Source organism: Eublepharis macularius, chromosome 5 (assembly GCF_028583425.1).
Source record: "Eublepharis macularius isolate TG4126 chromosome 5, MPM_Emac_v1.0, whole genome shotgun sequence".
NCBI lineage: Eukaryota > Metazoa > Chordata > Lepidosauria > Squamata > Eublepharidae > Eublepharis > Eublepharis macularius.
The window spans coordinates 62,791,624-62,809,908 of NC_072794.1; the positions used below are offsets into that span (position 1 = coordinate 62,791,624).

Consider the following 18,285-nt stretch of genomic DNA (forward strand, 5'->3'; position numbering starts at 1 on the left):
GATTACATCTCCAAGGCCCTCCTGGACAGAGAATTCTACTACAGGGGGTGAGTCCATGTACAACTTCCTCAAGATCTTGTCTCTTGTTTTAGGGTCTGCAGAAGAGATGTCTAGCTCTTATGCTTGAGCCATCCTCTTCATTTGATCCAAGATCTTTCTCAAGTCCTTGTATGGAGAATCAGATCTGATAGCTCCGATGCTGTCATCAGGTGATGGGTTGGAAACTGTCTTGGATCTGTTGTCACACATCTCTGAAGCTTGGTTCTCTTCTTCAGAATCCTCATTAGAATACTGCTTTGATGCAGAGGAGGGATGTATGTTCGTTCTGTAGATGTTAACAGTCTCATTTCCAATCGCAGGTTGTTTTCATGGGCTTCACGGCCACTGATAATGACATGGCAAGGGTACATACTGAGCACAGTTATGGAGGTGCACTCCATGCCACTCTGAGCTGGAATGAGGTCCCTGGTAAAAATAACTTGATGGGGACATGTATGAGTCCAACCAGTGGTATGAGGTGGCTCTTGGATCTGAACTCGGAACCATGGCCTGATGGGTAGGCTATTGAGGTAGCTGTTGCCTCTCACCATCTGATCCTCTGGGAATAGGTTCCTTCCTTGGATCCAAATGTTTGATTGAATGGGAACAGACAGGTGACTGGAGGTGTGGCGATGGAGTCCTTGGCATTACAAGGGGGACCTCATCATTCTTGGTTCCAGTAGGATGGCTCTTGTCAGAGTGGTTAGTCTTACATGACCTCTTGGCTGGCGGTTCTGATGTGTCGCTTGGATCTGACAGAGGTCTCAGAGAGTGATGTTTTATGTTCAGATCTGACTTTGATATCTATCTGGAGGAAGCCACTGAGAATGCTCTTTTGCAGCTGGTAACTTTCCAGCTGGAGTATCAGAGGATCTGAGCACTTTCTTCCACAGTGAGGCCTTCATTCTTTCTCTCATTCCAACTCTCATCCCTGGCTTTGGGAGTAAATTTCTGAAAATATTTGCAGTCTGCAATGTTGTGGCCTTCCCCCAAGAACAGCCGACATATGTCATGACCATCAGTATGGATCATTTTAACTCCGCAAGAAGAGCATTTTTTAAGCAATGCTTTCTCAGTCATTCTGAGGCAGCATAAGGCAGATATGCTCACTAGTTGAAGAGGAACAGACGAAAAAGCAGTTGAAGTCCAAGCTGAGATCCAGAAGCTGGTCAATCAAGAAAGGGTCAAACCGATTAGCAGAGTTGAAAAGTGCAATCGAAGGTCAAGGCGAAGAAAAAACAGTCTGGTAGAAAACAGACAAAAAACACATGTAGCTCACAAAGGAAGTTCTCTTTGCAGCAGCTAAGAGAACTGTTGAGGCCACTTTTCTCATAAGGCATGTGACTATTTAGGCAGGAACCGCATTGCTAGGGCGGCTCCTAATGGAGCTCTAAAAAAGCAAAGCTGGCCTGTGCATGCGCAGTGCAAATGTGGGGCTGCACAGAAGAATGAAGACTGCCTTTGAAGACAGGTGGTGCAGAACACTGTAGATTAATTACTACCCAGAACTAGGCACATTTACCATATGGCCCATATTCTGTGGCTTCTCCATTGGTTACTGATTTTTTTCTGGGTTTAATTTATGCTAGTTATTACTAGGCATTTGCAGGGCCAGGTCACTTCGGGTTTCCTGCTTTGGGTTTACCCGAAGCAGGGGGGAAAATCCGGAAATGCCTTAATTCCAAAGCGGTAAGCCGCTTTGGAATTAAGGTATTTTACTTGCTTTGGTATGCTCCGTAAATATTCGGAGCATACTGAAGTGAGGCGGGAAACTCCCCCCCCACCTCCCACCCCCCGGGGCAACCCCTCCACCCCTACCCCCCTGCCCCTCAATTGGCCTCAGCGTGGTGGTGCCACGGCACCCATTTGAGGGGCAGGAAGGACTTTCTCCGTCTCCTCCGGCCCTTCCTGCCCCTCAAATGGCTGCCAGCACACCGCGGCCTATTGAGGGGCAGGAAAGGCCGGAGGCGGCAGCGGCTCTGGCCTTCCCCACTGCCCCGCAGGCTTAGGCGGCAGTGCAGCAGCGCAGCGGCAGAGGAGCCAGAGCCACCACTGCCGCCAACAAGGTAGGTGGGGGTGGAGGGCTGGGGATGGCAGTGGGGGGCTGGGGCTGGGATGATGTTTAAAGGGCCCTGCCGCTGTTTGCAAGCAGCAGCAGGGCCCTTTAAACCCCAAAGCTTTCCAAAGCATTCTGAATTCTTTGGAAAGCTTTGATTAGGGATATCCCTAATCTTTACGGATCGGGTCTGATTTGGGTAATTTACCTGAATCGGAAACCCAAAGCGCACACCCCTAGTTGTTACCAATCAAGTTCTTCATGCACTAGGACCTAAATATCTGCAGGACTGCCTTTTCTGATACATTCCAGTGTGATAGCCTAGCTCACTTGAGGAAAGTGCTGCCCCAGCAAACAGGTAAGATCAACAGCTTCCCATACCTTAGCATTCTCCACTGTGACCTTCACTTGGTAGAACGGCCTGTCTGATGAGACCATACTACTATCATTCCACAAAATGTGTAAAACAGAATTGTTTAGGAGAGTGTTTTTATATCTTCAATGACTGAAAATTTTCTAGATAGACATTATTTTATTTGTGGTTTTACTGTATTTTTAAAATTTGTAATCTGCCTTTAGTCTCTGAGAGAAAGGTGAACTTAAAAAAAATAAAATAAAGGTGGACTATAAAATAAATTCTAGGCTAGAGTATATTTTTGAAATAGTACCTTGTTGCAAAGGAGATGCTTCCAGTTTGCTCACTACCATAATAAAAACCACTTGTTCACTGGCTATATTGTCAATAATATTTTTTAAGTAGCTGGGAAGAACAGCTTGAAAAGTTATTATAAATTAATCACTTTATGGTACATCTTCCTTCAAATTAGTAGCTTCCTATTATGTTAAGTTAGGATTTCCATGATTTTTTTTAAAAAACCTGACCAAAAAATATTGCATCTAATTAAGATTTCTTGGTGAAGCGGCCAAATGGTAGCAGCCAAATGGTAGCATGTAATAATGTAAGAAAATCAGCTATACCAGCTGCAGATGTTTTAAATCAAAAGTTGTGTGTGGTATGAGAATAAAGAATTCGTGCAAAATGCTGCAGCTCGATTGTTATTAGGAGCGAGCAGCAGCACGAACATCACTCCCATCCTATAGTCTTTCCTGGCTTTCCGTAAATGATGCAAAACCGAACTATTCAAGAAGACTTTTTACTCAAATGGGAGGGATGTATTGTAGGGATGGGGTCTCAGATGCTTCACTAATGAGTTGGGGATGATAGACTTCATCACTATTTTTGCCTAATATATTATCTGCTGCTTTAAATATATACTCCTATGTACAACCAGCGCTCCGTTGTCTAATGTTAGTCCTAGAATTGATTATGTTTTGCTCCAGTATTTTTTCTACTGTCTTGGATCCTTGCTAGTGCTATGTCTTTTAAACTTGTATCTGTTTAACTTATGGTATTGTATTGAAATGAACTTGATAACCTCATACTGTGTAATCCGCCTTGAGTCTCAGTGAGAAAGGCGGACTGTAAATGATGTAAATAAATAAATAAAAATAATAGCATTACAGTATAGATAAAACTAACATAGTATAATACATTATTATTTAGAAGTTAGCAGCCAAATGGTAGCATGTAATATTAATCTCTGGAAACATTTCTATACATATAAAGTGCACATTGCTAATATTCTTTCAGCATGTCTGGAAATTCTGCATGTGTTGGACAGGGTGGCTAGTTTCCTTTTATACAGAGTTCAAAGTCTTTGTCTACCCTATCACTGTTCTATAATTTTGAAGGCTTTTGTTAAATTCTATAATTGCGCTCAAATTCTTTACAAACGAAACAGCTTTCTGAGATCTATTTCTAAAGTTGTTTGGGGTGTTGGGGACATAATTTTCCACTTATTGTAAAATAAGGAAACAATATTGAGATGAATTGGGGTCATCCTGTCCTTGAAGTGGACACAACAATATAGACTGAAAGGAGCCTTTGCACAAACAGAAGGCAGTTCTACCTCCGCAAGGAGGGATACTGCAAGCCACACTGTTCTCTAGGGTATTCCATTTCCCAAAGGAAGTTTTTATGGGCTACAGAAAGTATAAAGTGGTGAGAAAGTTCCATTCTGCAAGTGGCTCATGTGTCTTTTAATCTAACCCAAATGATATGTAAAAATTAGTACTCCATATGCATTAATTAGGAATCTTCCTTATTTTCATACACAAAACAGGTACACACAGCCTTTTCTCTGCTACAATTCCAGCACACGCACACCCGTACACACCCACATCCAAACAAACAGGTTAAAGGACTTTTAGAATACATACATACATATATAAAACTAAAACATTTTTTAACTTAAACATCAATGAAAAAAGTTTATCTGTTTATATACCGTATATACTGTATATACCGATATATCTGTTTATCGGTACAGATATATCACTGTGGGAAATTTGAAACCAAAAATGGTCAGTTAATTAACAGCTCCAGCAAGGCTCACCTTGGATGAATGACAGTGTAAATGCAGAGCTAGGCTCTTCACATCAGATGAAGAAGGTCCCAGAAAGCAAATCAGTCTTTCACCTGCTGTTAAATCTGCCCACTTCATGTTTATCCCGGCATACTGTGTACGTTCATCCTTGCGCGCTTCGCTTTAAAAGCAGCGCTGTTTCTATTATAATTTGTTTGTGTTCCTGCTGCAATCTCGATTCGTACAATTCCCAACAAATTGCTTTTTCTCCTCTTTTGATTATCTTATGTTCATTATTATAGTTTACCAAGTGAAAAGTATGGAGATGAGATTCCATGTGTAATCTATTTGTGTGAGGTGCTTTAATCAATAGTCTTGCTCTGCTGATTAAGGAGAGGCTTCTGTTTTGGCAAGATAACATTAGTTTCTCCTGTCATGCTCCAAAAGCCATTGGGAATCTTCAGTAGATCATTAGATATGCTACAATAAAGCTTTGGTACATTCCCTTTTTTTCTTAAATTACTTCTTCACTGTCCTATCATTCCCCGTCACTGTTGGCACTGCATTATTATTACAGCTCCCCTGAAACTTGCACTAGAGCTATGTCTCCAGGCCATAGGATGCCATTTTCAATTGAGGCTTCTACTTGAAAATATAAATTAAGAAAATTTCATTATCTCCTGCCAGGGGCCATTATTCACCACTGTTCTAGAGGAGATTAAAAATGTAAAATCTACAGACTTGAACAAATACTCAAACATTAAAATGAAAAGCTTGGTATCTCATGACAAGGCCAGCTAGCTGAAAGTAGTGTTGAAATTTGGAAAACTGCACACTAGAATATTTTCACGGATAATGTGCCTCATGCAAACAGAAGAACAGGAGATGGATGAAATGGATACAGAGTGAACTCCTCTTATATTACGCACATCAATATGATCCTTATGCAATCAAATCTGTTCATTATATTGTGTTTTAACTGGCTAAACCATTGTGGCTTCAATTGAAGAACTCTGATGATGGTAGCTTGCTGAAGATGCTAATCGGATACCAATTCCTATACGCTCCTACCCCATCACCCTGCTGCTTAATCAAAAGAACTATAATTCCCTGGTTTCTTTAAAAGAAATTTTTTTTAAAAAACTATTTATTAGAGTTCTACCTTTTTCTAGAAGGGCTTCTCTGTATGTATAACAGAAGCACGGCAGGCAAAATTTACAGCAGGCTCAAATTTTCTCCATCTCTTCTGTCTTGTACAGTGTTTACAGCAAAATGCAATATAGTCAGACTACGGAGTATATACTCAGACTTACGCTCAGACTCCTGTCTTACAGCTTAACATTGTCTACTTTAACTAGTAGCAACTCCCAGGAAGAGAAGGCTCTTTTCATAACACTGCTATATAGGATCCTTTAAGTAGAGATGCCGTAGACTGAAACTGAGGTCTTCAACATGCAACACAACATTAATCCACAGCACCTCCCTTTAAAGTCAAAGGTACTAATTTTGATATTTTGTTATAGACACAGAAGCCATATCAGACAAAAATAAAGCAACTAACTAGGGCCACAAAAAATTGTTGGTTAGGATAGGTATAATGTAGATCGCAAAATTCATCTCATAATCTTGTGTGAGTTTAGTCAACATTAGGGTTATAACCAGTAGTAGAACAAGATATTATATGACACCTAAATACCACCCAAACCAGAAGTTCAACAGGGATATCCTTTGCTTTCAGCATTTAACAACTAATGATTTGCTGAACCTTATTAACTGCTAAATAAATATAACATTAGGAACTAAATGTGGTGTAATTAAAGGAGGTGTTCCATAATAATGACCCCATTTGTCATAATTAATGAAATAATAATGTTTGTGGCATGGTAGCACTATACAATTCTTTACATTAAAACTGTTGATTTTAAAGGCTAAAACTACAGGTATTATTAAAAAGCAAGTCAAATAATAAATACAGTACTTTTAAAAAAGTTTTTCTGGCTAGTTCTATAAAATCAATCATAACAGCCAAATTAGTTTGGAAAAAAATGTTTATTTGTTCTTTTGCATGTGAGCATTTCCACAGATTATATATGCAACAATGTGCATTTTCAGCTATAATTCTCAGCACAATTTAACGAATGTTTTTACTATTAATTTTGGTGGGGGGAGGCATTTTCAGTATCTCTTATTCACATGCCATGGAAATGAAGTTTGTCTGACAGTTTTGGGGGGGGGGTTCCCTGCATTAATACAGAAATCATATCCGAGGTGTGAAGCTTTGCTCTTTTAATGAGCATTTTCAACATATTATCTGATTGACCTGTTGTCGTATTTCCACGCTACAAACAGAAACTTCAGATTTTTGTTCTCAGTTTACAGCCCAGTTCTTTGCTGAGGTATGCCTACACCCAAAAGACTTAAGCACTCATAACTAGAGATCCCAGACCCCCAGTGGGGGTGGGGGATCTCCCGCCTCCACTCCCCACCCCCACTTACCTGAGCAGTGGGGGGGGCGCAAACCTTCCTTGCGCACTCCCCCACAGCGTTGCCCGCTCCCGTGCACTGCAGCCGCTGGGATCGGGCCCGTTTTGGCCCGGATTGGGGCCGCTGTGGAGCGCAGGAGCACAGCTGTGCTCTGCAGTGCTCAAAACGGGCCTGATCTACGGCAAACTGGGCCCGTTTTCAGAAGCTGCGGAGCGCAGGAACGCTCCTGCACTCTGCAGCGCCTCAAAACTGGGCCTGATTTGCAGTAGAACGGCCCATTTCGGGTGCATTCTGCAGCGCCTGGCCACATGACGACGTCACTCCCGAAGTGACGTCATCATGCCTGTGGGGGCGTGCAAGCGGGGGCGCACCCCCCTCTCCCAAAAGGTAAGTGCCAGGACCCTGTCCCCCTCCAGCAGACTGAGGGGGCCCAGCAACCCTACTCATAACTCAGAGTGGACTGTAAGTGTTAAAAAAGAAAACTTTTCTTAGTGGCTGTCCAATGCAGAAATGATGTTCAACATTTTCTGACTGATCACAACATAAACTCCATAGGTAAATACATTTTGTAAGTTTCAGGTGGGTAACCATGATGATCTGTATTTTAAGAGCAAAATCCTGGTGCAATAGCATCCAATAGTACCTTAAAGACCAACTAGATTTCTAAAGTATGAGCTTTCGAGAGACAAAGTGAGACAAAGTTCCCTGGGTCAGATATTGTCAGGAATCTAACAGAGGGAGCTTTGACTCTTGAAATTTCATGCCTTGGTAATCTAGTTGGTCCTTAAGGTGGTACTAGACCCAGATATTTCATTTTGTTAGTCTCATTTTTGTGTCTTCTTTACTTAACTGAAATAATTTCAAACAAATCTGTTCAGCATCAGGATTTCAACAATATATTATATGCACCTTTGTTAGTAATTTTAAACACTGCTTTATGTTTCAAGGATTAGAGCGGAGGTGACATTGGTCCTTTCAAGGACTAGCTCCAGCATTTGTTTTCAGTGCAAGGGATCTATCACAGAAAACGTGAAGTATAAAGTATCGTAGAGTGTGATAGCAGAATAAGCATAAGGAAAAAAAATATTAGGAACTAGGTAGGGATCAGATTTGAGCTCAGAAAGTGTTCCTTGCAAGAAGATCTGAGCCCCCAATGCTTTGTATTTTAATAATAAAGCTGTGAATTAGTGTGCATATACAAAAATAATGCTCAGGCATGCCACTCAAAAACATCTGCCAGATACTGAACAATATTCTTACAGTATTTTCTAGGAATAATAACAGGTTGACATCACACCTTAAAGGAGGGAGCAGTGAATGAAATATTTTAACATAAATTATTAAATTAAAAATACTAGCCAAGTACAAGGAAATATACAGCTAGTTCTGAGCACTGTGGGGCTTGCATTTCTCGAACAGTAGCTTTACCTTCTCCAATGACAAACAGAATAGTTTATAATATAGCATGGCTGTTTTTCCTGTGGTGGAGAGAGAGGGATCTCATTGGATATGTGCAAGTCTTTGGGAATGGCTAAAGTAACGATTTGGAGCTTAGCCATTACTTAGAAATATGTAAATAATAATAGCCTTTGCTTTCAAATGGTGTGATCAGGATTTAAGTATGAAACACATAGAATGGGTAGTAAAAAGCTGTTCTAAATTTATCTAAACGTTTTTTGTCTGTAATTCTTGTTTTAAAAAACCAAAGTGGCAACTTGGCATTTTAGTGTTCATAGTAGGGTTAAAAGTTTTATGAAGTCAGACTGCTTTTTCTCTTAGTGCTTTAATGTGATTCTCCGTGGAATAAATGGTGCCAGGATTTACAATGCCAATGATATGGGGGATTTTTCTTTTATACAAGGTAATTTGCATAGATTTTAAATACAACTTAAAACTGCCTTTAAAAACTCCTTTAATTAGCAAAATAAGCAATTTTTAAAACAACACCACTAATTTGTTAGTAAAGCCTCTGATATGGTAGAAGCCTTGATAATTCTGAGCAATTTTACAAGACCTTTGGGTCAGTTTAATGCAAATTAGGCCCAACTCGCTCAGAGTCTTATTAATCCAGTCCAACTTTCATTTGCAGAAATGCACATTCAACATAAAAGTAGCTTAGTTTTAGGAGCAAAATAAGACATATTTATTTACAGAGCAGACCACTGAGACCCCTGTAATTTCACAGGGTCATCATGTCTCAACATAATATGGGGACAACACGATTGCAGATACATAGGTCGAGCAAATGTGCATACTTATTTATTTAAGCACCTATAGGATGCCTGGAATTTCAAGACCTTGCCATGGATAATTAAAATATATTTCTGTATATTGGGGGCAGTGTCAATTAGGACCAATTACTTATGAAAATGTTCACCTACTGCAGTTTTCATGTATAGAACAATAATTTCCCATTTTGACAAGGGAAATGGGAAATCGCTATGGGATGTACTAGTTAAGATTTAAATTAGCAAGAAACTTGTTACCAGGCCATACAGAAGATACAGCATAATAAGGCAAGACCTTGCAGAACCTTGGAGGCAATCTGAATCCCCCCTCAAAACTCGTTAATTATCTGCAAAAGTTACCAGCCCTTTTGTGGCAGGTTATTTTTCTTTAACTAGTGAGAGGGGAGAAGTGGAGGGGGTGGGTTCCTAAATATTTAATTAGTCGCATGATATGAGAAAGGCAGCACATGCCAAGCACTTCTATTCTCAGACCATGCTCCTCCTAATTATGCTCGAATTTAGATTGGTCATCGCAAAACCCTGGTGCTTGTAATTATTTATTCCTTAAAGATCCTTCTGTGGAGAAATATTTTTTACCCTCATGGCTCTGGTTTTCCCTAAATGGCTCTTCTAGCCCATTAATTACCCTCTCAGAGTATTACAGTAACTATGCAAGAACGGGAAGGGAGGGAAGGAGGAAAATCAAAACAGAAAAACCTTTGTGTGCAGCCTGAGCCACCAGTTCTTAAGGGCAAAAATATTTCTTTTTGTGAAAGCCCCCCCCCCCCGCCACAGGAAATCCTCTTTGGCGGTCTATTTATCAACCTTGGTTTTGATCATCTGCAACAAATTTATATATTATAGCACATTTCAAAATAGTCAAACAGAACTTTAAAAGCAGCTGGAACCATAAGATGACTGACCTGAAAGCATTCTCTAATGATCAGAATGTCTTTCTTTTCTTTCTCATACTGATTAGATTGCAATCTGAGACCAGCATGTCATGACTGCTCCCCGCCCCCCCATAACTTTCCAATCATGGCTTTAAAAGCATAAATGTCAAACTGTTGACTAGTAACTAAATGAAAGACTTTTGATTTGATCTTCTGGTCTCCCACTCCATGCTCCCCATGTGGTTTAAAACATGCGACAGTAGTAGTGTCCCCTTGGAGCAATCTGTAATCAACTCAATAGTGGTGGTGTCATTTTCTATTAAAATGTATCTCTGAAGTTCATGCTACAAGTACTTTTTTCCCTTGAGAGGGGGTAGCATGCTACAAAAGAGCTGTTGTTCATCAGCCACTGCAGTGTCTGGGTATAATTAGCATCTGGAAAGTTTGTAAAGGTTCCAGGTGTAACGCTTCCTCTGAAAAAGTATCTTTTCACTCTTGCAACTCAAAGGAGTTTAATCTTCGGGAGAAAGAGGGGAGATTAGGTTGCTTCACTGAATATGTTCTGCTAGAATCTGCCATGAGTGACTGACAATGAATGGCAGATTTGTGTTGATTGGGTTGATTTTTAAAGGCATATTGTGTTGCCTTTAAAAAAAAAAGTAATCTTTCTTGGAAATGGGTACTTTGGTATCCGTCTCTGAGAAGCAAGTTCAGAAATGTCAGAAACATGCAATGCGATCCATTGGTTCACCGTTGTCATTTCCCAGTTAATATTTAATCAAGCTGGAAATATTCATAAATCTAATCCTTTTTTTCAAATTGCCTGCCACTGCATGTACAATTAAAACCCCCACATTAACTAGACATAATATTGCATTACATTGGATACAAATCCATTGCCACTGAAATAAGTGCTGGGTTGACAGCAGGAAGTGGCTGATAAGAAAGCAACAAGGCATTGTTGATAGTATTCATGATAACTGAACACTTAACTCATATGTATTTAGTCTTACAGCCTGTTACCCAAAGTGCTCTTTAAAAAGTGTGACTACACTGAGGGATCTTTATGCTGTATCTCAGTCATGAAGGCAAGGAATTATCTCAGAATGTTAAGTATACAGAGCGACAGTTTTTCAACCTATCTGTGATACTAACAGTGAAGTAACACACTCTGACGGCAGATACATTTGAAATGAGAAATGTCTTACAGGTAATTGTACCACTGATTTAACTGCCTGAAAGTTACCATCATGCTGGTCTGTACAGAAGTGATTATTCTTCCAGAACAAGATAAAAACCAAACTCCACCTCTCTCATTGCTGCACAGAGAAACAGATCTTCACACAAGTCCTAAGGTTGAGAACAGCGGTTTGATTTATGCTGGAACAATAGCTTTGCCGAGCTGGTAAAATGCCTAGATTAAAGAGGTGTTCAACATCATTACCCCTTCTGGCTAGAAATCACAGCAAGAAAGCAATATCGCAAATACTGAAGAGCAAGGTTAAAGATAAGACTTGTACCAACTGCTACTAATAAAGTAATATGGACGTTTTTAATACTTCCAAGGTATACATCTCAGTGAGATGAAATACTAGTTCAACTCAGTGTTTTTCCCCAGTAAAAAAGTAGAGTCTAGTGGGGTGAGGCGGTAGCTGTTCCTGAGCAGCTTTATTACTTACATGTCATAAATGTAAATGCTATATTCTGGGACACTATATGGCATTTCCAGGCATTTTTAAAGCACACATTTCTTATGCAGCTATTCAGTCTCCAATTATTGTGAAAAAAACTGCAAACAAGCTTCATGTAGGGTATTCTTGCAGAATGAACAGCATACAAAGAATCTAGCACAGAGGTCCCCACGGTGATGCCCATGGTCATGACGGTGCCTGACAATCCCTTTTCTGGTGCCCACCAAGTGTTTTTAGAAAGTAGGTGGGGCCAGATGGTATATTTGCCCAGCAGGGCTTCTGATTGGCCATGGCAGATTTGATTGGCCATGCAGATTTTTTAAATGGTGCTTTGGCAGTGGCTGCCACCATAGCATAAAGATCTTCACTGTGTGATTGAATGTAAACTTCATGTATGCAAGGAAGTATTTTAAAACAGTATGTTCATTTTAAAATGTATCCTGTTAAACAGAGCTTCTGCTTGAAATGCCGAAGAATTACTATTACAGTTTATTCATAATCTCACTTCTTGACCTTTTGTAGTTAGCTCTGCCTCCTGTGGCAGCCATTTTGTCCATCTCTTGCAACTGTCATTTTTGGTTGTGCCCACCACTGTGTATCTGAATTCAAAAAACATTGGGGAACTCTGATCTAGTGCTCCATGCTCCTCTACAACAGTATGCCATGAAAATACACCCACCTCAGAGATGCACTGGGAATTTGTATATCTTTCCTAGTGATAGCAAAATGATGTTTAAAATACCACCCCCCTACATTTCATATGTGATGGCATTGCAGAGGAACAGGAAAACACAAGAGACTAGAGTGCCTTTCTTCAACATCTGAAGCTGTTCATAATGTTCTTGATGTTGGGCAATAACTGCTCCTGCCCAGATAAATAATTTTACTACATAGACACAGACTACGCAGTTCTGTCTCACAAAGTGAATTAGGGAATCAAAAATCCAATGGTCTTATAAGGACCTTATATAAAAAGGAGACAGTCAAAGCAAGCATATGCTTGTACATAAAACTTAAGGAGCACATACCTGTTTCTTCAGTAGCATTATTATGTTAGCAAACAAAGTTGACATTGAAGGTTTATATGAGGGAAGGCTTTTTCATGCCTGTTTGATATATCTGTAGCAAGCTAAGAATATTACACTGAGTAAAACATTTGGTCTATGTTACTCTCTTAGACCGCATTAACTTCATAGCAGTCACTTGCTTTATAAGCTCTGTTCATCACGACCTATAAAATGTTAGGCTGAAGTGCTTTAATCTGCTAACACCATGTGCAAGCCTGGGAGTACAAGGCAGTGTGCTCTGAAGCGGCAAAGACAGTACTCTTCCGAGAAACTAGCACGCACTCTCATGTCACTGATATAAACAGCATAAGCAAGTTAAATATCGCCTGGCAAAAGTCTCTATAAGCAACTGAAACCTAGGTGGTTCTGGTTTAGCACCCTTCCTTTACATTAAGATTGTTTAAATGTTATTAATTCCTACCACAGAATTGGTTTGATTGATGTCACATATATAAACATACCCATATTTTAAAATGTGCAGATCACATGAGGAAAAATTAAGGTTCCCCTAATTTTTGACTACAGGATTCTGTTTTACATTTATAATAGTAGTCTAGTCTTTAATTATTTAGGCTGTTTGAGCCAATTCATTAGGCAATTTGTTAAAACCATTCCTGAAATAAGAACTGATGCACTCTTAGATCAAGTTGTTGCTCTTATCCTTAACCCTGAAAGTCCCATTTCAGCAGTTCATTAATGTAAAAAAATGCAGTTAGGACACCTGACCCATTCAAGACTGGATGAACTGAGCACAGCAAATGCAAAAATCTAAGAGGTTTAAAAAGGTGCATAAAAGGTGAGGGTTATGTTTTCATTATAACTAGGAGATTGTGTTTGTGTCATGGGAGTAACCTCTAGGTATAATTTTAGAGATCAGAACAGTAGCTACTTCCTAACAAATACAATCTTGCATTTAATTTGTCATGCTACAATGCTAATTTTGCTAAAAAACATTTGATTTGTCTTTAACCTTTTGGGAGAGGAGGTAAAGAATGAATACATTCCCTACACATTCTCTTTGCTGACTTAAAGGTTTCACTAATTTCTTGCCATTGATGATTTTCACTTCCCTACAGGTCCCCATCTTCATATCTTGTTTTGTGTGTCATTCCTGTTTACAACGATATTCGACAGATATCCTATAGAGCAATGAACCTTAACAGAAAGCTTTAATTGCCTCACATAGGAAACCACATTGCTATTAATTCCACAGCAACCATATAAAACACAAACTATTGCTTTGCAAACTCTAGAGCAATTAGACCTCTCGGCTATTTGGCTAACTCTGCTTCATGAGACCCAGTGCAGTTAATTATATTTTTTGATGTTAATAGTTTCTGTCAGTTTCAAGCATAAATCCTCTTTGATGAATATTTAAATTATATTTGAATTAAAATCTTGGTTACTTTGCCTATTCACCAGTCATCACAGTTTAATAAAGGGGTTTTCAGAAAAGGTATCAGATAAATGGCTCTTGCCACTGCACATACAGGAACCCCAAAACCACTTTACATCTGAAGCGGTGGGTTTGGTGACCAGTATCATACTGTAATTAATCATGCTTTCATAGTGACAGAGAAAAGTCTCCCAAAGGACTTAACTTCATATCTTTGTTTTGAATATTAGATATAATAAATGTCTATAGATCATTGGATCACCTGGATAAACAGAATGTGTTTTTAACAGGATCTGTGATTGTTTGCTTTAAGGTGTTAATTCTGATGTTAAAGTGTTACCTTTGACTTTCAAAATTTTGCAGGCAACAAAGTTGATGTGGGAAATAAAGGAAAATGAAATTTGTTCTGCGGTCTAAACATCCTCTCAAGAATTTTTATGCCTGGCCCAGAATCTAACTAACCTGTAATCTAGTACCCTCTTTTACACACGGTAACTCTGCTCACCTGTTGAGAGTTGGAGGAAGCCTCATGAAGTTTGCCCATGTGGCATTGATGACGCTTCGGGGAGGAGAGGCAGTTGGATAAAAGTGCTGTGCTTGTGCAACAGCAAAAGTGTGTATGAATGCTACTAAGGGAAGGGATGACTAGTTGGAGCTTCTTTCATAAAGTGTTCCACGCTCACACTTGTAGGATCTAATCTGTACAAAATTTTAACATTTGGTGTGTTTCACTTATTGGGTACCATTATGATTCAGTATAAACCAGAATTTATACTGGTTTCAGTGGAGAATAAGAAACGCAGTGGCTACGGATCAAGAAGTTCCCAATTTGAATCTCAGGTATTTCACTAACTCCATATGTGACCATGCCCTCTTAGCCTCTTTTCCATCTGCAATACAGGAATAAAATACTGGCCTACTATACTAGGTTTTTGTAAGGGTAAGAACACATTCAAATAATATTTTATTGTTCAACCAAAAGTTCATTAAAGTAACAACAACAATAAAATATGTTATACATGAAGTATTTTAGTTCCATTCTGCACTTTGCTAAATACTAACATTATAAAATACTCTCAGGCAATTGTGAGTATTTTGGTCATCCTCAGGCTATGATGTTTATTTGCTTTATAATGAATTCACGAAATGTGGTCAGTTTTAAGAGACTGCGCTTAAACAGGAAGAATCCCGCAAACACCTATCTGACTATAAATTTACTCTCTAAGAAGAGTCTGCATAAAGAATGCCTGTGTCTGTGAGTCGCTTTAGATGTGTGCAGAAGCCAGCTCTAAATAAAGGAATATCTAAGAGAGTGTCTGGCTCTGATAATCATGTACAGTAGAGGTTTGTCAAGCATCTTTCAGACTCTGGTATTGAAAGCCAATAATGCGCCAAAGGAAAATAAGGACCTGATATTTGAGATCAGTCATTTACAATGACAGCTTTGATGCACATTCAGTCAGGGAATGCACTTGTCCAAATTGGTATCTGATACATGACAATCAATACAGTTACTTTTGGGAGCAGAGCAAGAAGACTAAGTATCCGACATACCGAGTGAAACAGGAATTTTAAAAAATGTGGTAACATTCAACTAGAAGGCACCATTTTGACCAAAGAAAGCCATTAACAAAAAGTAGCAGCCCAATCTATGGAAGGAACAGCTACTTCTATTCACATGAAAGCCAACAAGGCAGAAGAGGTCAGTAGAATTCTTGTCTAAGACTGAAAGACCCACCAAAAGGTGACTTTATTTTCAATAACTTAGTGCCTTTTCTGGAAAGGGAAGCTGGAGATGAAGCTCCGAACATAAGGGCATTTTAAACTCAAGTTAAAAATTGGAATTTGAATGCTGTACTGCAGCTCTTTTTACAAAACCATTTTTGAGAGCTGTCACAAAGCATATATAGTGAATTGCTCCAAAGTGGTTCTCAGTAGGATGTACTGTAATGTGATGAGGTAGCTGGGAAACTATTTCCACAAACTGGTTTAGGCTTTCCACTAGTGCAGACCTGAGAATTAAGGGGACAAAGCAATTCATCCTGATGAGATTAATCAGATGAGATGGGTGAGTTCACCATCCATCTGTCCAAGACTCTGGATTTTAGTGAAAGATGTTCCTTTATTCATTGTCATTAGAAAGAAGATGGCCAGCCTTGTTTTCACTTGAAAGGATATTGGTCTCATATCCCTGCACTCCTCCTGCCCCACCCCCCAATGGCTGACAAGCAAGGGAATATGTGGAACATGTTGGCAGGATGGAATCTGAGAAGGAAGGTAATTTATTTTTGTTTTCGTTCAGTCAAGCGTCATTCATGTTGACAAAAAAAGAATTAAAAACATCATTTGCTAGATATATTTACAGAAAATATCCCCATTTCTTTTCCCTTCTCTCCTTCAAAATAAATGGGATTTTTCATCATCATACAGGACAGTAAAAGTAACAGGGATTTCAAATTAAAGGTCTAGGAATTTTAAATAGCCTGGACGCTAAACTACAAATAGAAAGGTCAGGAAAGCCAAGCTAGAAAACAGTTCTCCTATTGAGCTTTGATTTCGTGCAGCTGTGTTCTCTGAAGGATGAATGAGTGACATGAGAGGGAAGATTATTGCAGCATGAGAATCTCTGGGGCATGATTGTTCACTAGTTTGATACACCTAGTATAGTAGACTCAGTACTACAATTCAGCCTATGCACTTAAATGATAGTTCTTTCATTCCTTAAGGAACACACTCTTAAATACATTTCTGCTTATATTGTTGAACACATTTAAAAGGAGTTTCATCATTGTCCCTTCCACTGTCTGTGTCATTTTGAGTAACAGAACTTCTGATTACAATTAGATAGGTTAATAAGACATGTGTGCAGTCATACCCAGAGGTGAAATATACTGCTCTCAGAGTATCACCTGATTCTGAAGTACAGGAACATAAACTGTTGATCTTAATCACATTACATTGTCACAGATAATGGCTGAGATCTAATCCTGTGACTCCATATGGGCAAAGCGGTCTCTCCTTCTCTCAGCTATAGCAAATAGAAACAGTTTCCACAGATGGTACTGGGAACAATGCGTATATTTTGTGAAGCTATTTTTATGGCTTGTATATATGTTGGGGTCATATGATTTGATTGTACCAATTTATTTTGAGAGCCACCTCCAGTAGGTCTCCAAAAAGGCAGCATTAAATTTTCTAAATAAATAGATAATTAATCACACATTAACACTCCCAATTATTTAATACAATGAGCATGATATAGGCCAGATTGAGCGATGAAATCTTATTCTTCCACTGGTGATATTAAATGACATGCTTCCTCTTCCATTTTTAAAAACAAATGGTTGTGCCAGATATAACCAAATTTTGCCAGAGCTGAAGAAAATTGAATGGAATGATTTGCATATTTCATACTAATCTGAGAAAAAAATAAGAATGTTCTAAATCTACCTACAAGCACCGTGCTATCAGAAGCAAATGTACTCTAATTAGACAGAATTAATTATCAATAAATGCTTACATGAGCAATTGGGGCGGAAGGAGGTATACTTCATTAGAATTTAGAAGCTTCTGTGAAGTACACAGACCATTATACTGTGCCACATGCTTGTTAACTACAGTACAGATTTTACAAGCCATTTCTGTCTTTTAATTGCAGTATGGTATATAACCTTAGTTGCAATAAACAATTCCAGAGACATCAGAAATACATGTGGCAGAATTTATATTTTTATATACTTATTTTATATATAAATCAAATAAAATGTATCTGGTTTTGCCCTGAAATTGAAAATTGTGCCACCTTTGTTTGAATGCAAAGTTTATTTTTGATGTACTATATCTCTTACAGATTATATGCGGAGCTGAGAACTTTTTCAAAGTAAACTCTTACTAACATAAAAATTCATATTCTACAGTTAACCATCACTATTTATTATCACTGACATATCACTAAATCTAATCCAGTTTGCATTAAGAAAAATTTGGTCGATGTATTGTCGAAGG

The 18,285-nt window shown here is 38.9% G+C and overlaps 1 protein-coding gene across 3 annotated transcripts in view; it reads right to left on the reverse strand.

The window, feature by feature from the left end:
* The window catches only part of ADGRL2 (adhesion G protein-coupled receptor L2), a 223,424-nt gene that overhangs the window by 70,106 nt on the left and 135,033 nt on the right, over positions 1-18,285 (reverse strand). The window lies entirely within an intron of this gene.